The sequence below is a fragment of the Electrophorus electricus genome, chromosome 10, assembly GCF_013358815.1.
Source record: "Electrophorus electricus isolate fEleEle1 chromosome 10, fEleEle1.pri, whole genome shotgun sequence".
NCBI classification, from domain to species: Eukaryota; Metazoa; Chordata; class Actinopteri; order Gymnotiformes; family Gymnotidae; genus Electrophorus; species Electrophorus electricus.
Genome location: NC_049544.1, coordinates 3,842,501 through 3,847,500, shown reverse-complemented (window position 1 = coordinate 3,847,500; position 5,000 = coordinate 3,842,501). Strand labels below are relative to the sequence as shown.

At 45.5% G+C, this 5,000-nt stretch overlaps 1 protein-coding gene across 1 annotated transcript in view; it reads right to left on the bottom strand.

The window, feature by feature from the left end:
* Positions 1–4,851: 4,851 nt before the first annotated feature.
* pitpnc1b (phosphatidylinositol transfer protein cytoplasmic 1b) overlaps positions 4,852–5,000 on the bottom strand; it is a 17,578-nt gene continuing 17,429 nt past the window's right edge. Inside the window, exon 10 of the mRNA XM_035531184.1 lies at positions 4,852–5,000. This exon is cut by the window's right edge and continues 1,219 nt beyond it. The gene's annotated coding sequence lies outside the window, so the exon portion shown is untranslated.

Genomic DNA, 5,000 nt, shown 5'->3' with positions numbered 1-5,000 from the left:
AACCTGCCTTTCCCCTCTCCATGTATGTGGCCTATATGCTGTTGATTCGTGTAGTGCAAAATCCTGGGGCCCCATCACAAGAGGCAGGGCCTTGTTATTTACCTGAGGGCCTCCCACGGCACCCTGCATGTCCCTCTCCTACATCACTGATGCATCCTGTGCTACGTCATTAGCACAAAATTAGCATCTGATGCTAAAGAAGTCCTTTGTCTCACAGACATGGGACAGCTTGATAAATGGTTATCATCCAAGGCGTGCAGCTCAGTTCATTTAAGTACTATTCTGCTTAAGTCAGCTGATATCATCTGCTCTTGCCTTTTCTCCGTTTTCTTCATCTTGCGTCTGTGTTTTTATTCCCTTTGATGAGTTTCATCAGAGCAGAGGTTGGAGGATGAACCCCGGAGGCCCGTGTGCCGGTCTGTGCCAGCGTGTGCACGTTAGCTGAGCAGAGGCGTGTCGTGGTGGATCTGTTGTCCCTGTTGGTTGCCTGTTTGAACAGGTGTAACAGGAGAAGCCAAACGAACCCAGAGAAAATGATTACATAACGAGAAGCTCACCATCACTCTACATATGTCAACACAGCCAAACACACAAGGTCACAAGGTCATCACCACTCGGTGCGTGGCTCGTTTAGGCTGACCAGTCGGCTCGGTTGGTTCGAGCTCTAACCTGGATGCCCACTTAGGAACTGCATGGTTTCCTTTTCCACGAAAGCTGCCCTGCTCTGGCTGAGCTGATTCATTCCGACCAGTCGCACGTATTTGAATAGGCTCAAGTTTAGTTTAATGATGCTTCCTTTGGCCTACTCGACCAATTTTGACAAAGCAGAGAGCACTGGGGAGTAACGGTAAATTTGGAGGGTTAGATTCAGAGGAGAGGAGTCACTTGAGCTAATGATAATAAGCTCTTTCGGTATGTAGATAACAATCTGAATGGCATGGTTACAGAGAGAATAATTACAGCCACAATTAAACAAGAGAATCTCAAATTCAGGTCAAGCGCTCTACAGAACCATATCTCTCACATAATGTCTCTTCATCATTCTCTCCCTCTCGTACTCTCTCTCTCTCTCTCTCTCTCTCTCTCTCTCTCTCAATCTCTTTCCATTTGTTCTTTGAGAGTGGGCTATCTTCTCCTTTCCTTTTAACATCCTATCCCTGATTGATTCCCTTTACCCCCCCCCCCCCCCCACACACCGCCAGTCCCTGTTTGTAGTCATGCTAGTATGATTGTAATGATTGCACAGGCTTCGCGCTTGTGATGAGCTGTGGAATTTGGCCCCGTGAGCAGACAGCCCCCTCGATATTTATGAAAGCCCAGCCTGCCATCCTCACCCTCCTCTGAAAGGCTCTCTGGGAAGTCCAGAACATCTGAAACAGCTAGGCTCACTAAAGTGATGCTATGGTCCACACTGCAGGGCTCCTGGAGGCTTATGTACAAACCTTCGGGTTCTGTTATATGTGGTTAAGGGTAGCCTACTGTTAGGTATACAAAGCCTCGGTGGGGAATCAGAATAGTTGCTGATATTATGATTTCCGATTTTAAGGGAAAGTATAGGATGCTCTGATCAACTGGTCCTATCGTGTCTTCATTGAGTACACAACAGGCTCATGTTCTTAGACTTGGTAAATACTGGTGAACAGGCGTTACATTACTACAGGAAACAAGTGACTGATCATATTGCTGCTTTTATGTGAACCTCTTGCAGACCCTCAGTAAGACAGCAAGATGTATGGCTTTGCATGTCTTATAAGTGAATGGTCATTGAATTGTATTAATCAATACTAAGTCAGGCTGGGTACGTAATTGTGTAGCTGATCTGGGTGAGCCCGTGGATATATATCCTTGTGCCAGCGATAACCTCAAACCCACCGTGCCACCTGTTTAACTGTCATATCATCATACTGTCATATTGACTATCTCTTCTCCAGGTTTGAATGAACTCTGTGGTCCCAAGGGCACCAGTGCAGCTTCTGCCACTGTGTACTTACATTGACCCAGCATTAATGTGCATGATGTGGAACTGCAACATGGTGCGGGTGTATTCGTGGGCGTGGACGTGTGTCACCTGCATATGTTGCTCATGTGGTCACTGACTGAACTACATTTTCACTCCATAACACTGAGCCTGACAATGGTACAAGCGATTACAGATTAAGCATTACAGATTAAAGATTACATATGGAAAAAACTGATAATCTAGTGAAACTGATCTTTGTCTGGATAGATAGATAGATAGATAGATAGATAGATAGATAGATAGATAGATAGATAGATAGATAGATAGATAGATAGATAGATAGATAGATAGATAGATAGATAGATAGATAGATAGATAGATAGATAGATAGATAACCATTTCTGAACATCAAGAAAGATTTTCCCACTCTGCTTCAAAATGCAAATAATTGAATTGAGAATAAAAGAACGGAAGGTGTGAATTAGAATGAGAAAGCGAGAGATGTAGTGGATAAAAGGGAAAGAAATGAAATGGAAAAAGAAAGGGAAGTGCAGGGACGAAGGAGGTGAGAAAAACGGTTCAGAAGATTTTAGCCCCCAGCCATCCGCCATCTCAAACGAAGCACTGTGTGCTGGTTAGAAGTGAGCCACGCACAGTTCAGCTTTCCGCGGCGTGGAGAAGATTGCCTGGGCTGGCCTGGCGTCTTGCTTTCTCCGCCTCTGTAACTGAGCATCGTTGCTATTCCTCTCATGTGTGAAGGGGGAGAAGAGGCTCTCTGGCTGTTTGTCATAGGGTGAAGTCTCTCTCTGTAATGGTGCATAATGACCCTGGCGTGTGATGCTGTGAGTGTGTGTGTGTGTGTGTGTGTGTGTGGGTGGGTGGGCGCGTGCGTGCGTGTGTCTGTGCATGCACGGGAGCAGGGCAGCGCGCTGGATGCCTCTCTCTGCAGGAGCGCATCGTGGACCTTATCCCGTGTGTTCGTGCGGAGGTATTTGGGTTATGATGGACGTCTTTTAAAGCATTGTTGCCCAGCGAGGGAAGACAGTAATTCTGGCCTTGTGGATCGATAAAATGTGTTATATCAGGAAGCATTGGGCTTCATTAGGGAACATATGCTGCTGTGCCGTGCAGCACTAACCACTGAATTAATGGCCTGGGCCAATTAAATTTGGGTCCTTTATGGTTGTGCTGATTGCCATTATTAGGGTCTGAATTTCAATGAATGCCTCGCAAACATTCTCTCTCAGGGGAGTGTGTGTGTGTGTGGGTGTGTGCGTGTGTGCAGGGGGGTGGGGTGTTGCTTAGTTTGCATGTGTCGACTCTGTGTGTTCATGCGTGAGTGGAAAGGAGACTCCAGCAATATAATTGCTGCTCATAAATTACCCTTGAGAATTATGCTTTTAACCCAACTACAATTTATTATGATAATGATAGGTTAGAAACCAAAAAACATCTATATCACAGCCTACTCACTAGCCTTCCAGTCTACCATGTGGACTCGCTTACCCCTGTACTGTAAATAACGCCGCACAGACTACAGGAGCAATGCAAAAATCACACCTGCTGTCTGAGAAATGTCTTAAACACCAGATTTCAGGGACATTTCATGACCTGCATTTTCAAAGAGCCAATCCCCAGGAAAGCAATGCTCTGCTTGCCTAGGAAAGTTATTGTGTCATAATCTATAGTCTGTCTAGCAGAGTAAATGCACAGAGTGGCTGACTATTAGAAAAGAGAGTTCTGGACAAGCGCTACAGACGTATGCAAATTCTACTCGTGGGCTTGGCACATGCCACCCACAGGCCACAAGCGATGTGTAACGTTCACCTGGGAAATGGAAGCTTCTTACAAGCCGAAGGATGGAGACTCAAATGAACGGGTGTGATCAGGGTGCATCCCACACACGCACGCAACCTTCCCGACAGCCCTTCCATTATAATCTGACTGTCAGGCAAGTGATCCTGGGATGTCAGTGAGTGTGTGAGGTAAAGGTTGGGTTCAACATGGCTGCGTTCACCTGGAATGGAGCACAGGCCTTGATCGGATGAATTCATCTCATACCTAAACCTGCTGTGGTGCTAAAGAGAAGGACAAGAGGCTAGCACAAACACAGGAATGAATTTTTAAACATCAGAACAGAACAGGCCCCACGTTTTGCAGAGCGGCAGAATAAGGTTTTGAACACCGCCTTCTAATCCGTGCTCTGGCTTTGATAGCAGGTCGCGCTTTCTGTCTGTGTGTTTCGTGCCGTTTCTCAGGATTCGACGCGAGTGTGTTTTAGAGAGGAGCTCTCTCCTTTCAGCAAACGACGTGCGGCTCGGAGAACGCTTTCCTTTGAGAGAAAATGATGGATGGGGTGGAGGCAGGAAGAACAGGGAAACCAACGCTGAAAGGGTAGGTACGGATAAGAGAGGAGAAGTTGGGAGAAAGACACGGAGCTGGGAGGGAACTACGCGGAGCGCTCGGTACGTGAGCGGGGAAAGGGGGCAAAATGAAAAGGGAAAATAAATCGTAAGACATGAATGAAGGCCACGATAGCCATGAGACGAAGCAGGCCATTTTTGCTGCAATTATATATGAGGAGCGCGCTGCTGAAGATGGCGTTAAAAAGAAAACTTCCTTCTTCCATTGTAACGTAACGTTGCCTTTATGCACTCTCAGGCCTCTCTCGGCAGAACTCGATTTTATTTTATCTTACTTTCCCAAAGCAATTAGGTCTTCGAACATCAAGGTGTCAAAAAACTGTTTAAAAGCCCAGTCATATTCAATTAAACCCTTTTACGGCACAGTGTCAGATGCAGGCCTACACTGTCTAAGAAGTTTAAATGATATTGTCAGCTATTTTTTTCTCTCTCCAGAACTGAGAAAGGGAAGAGACAAATACCACAGTGTTAACCCTGAGTCAATTTATTAAACAATCCACATGTAATTCTTATGAACATCAATGTACACCAACAATTCCCATGTAGAATCATGAAGAGATCAGAACATTTTAGATTTGTTTAATTTTTTTGCATTTTCTAATGAACTAATTCTCAAT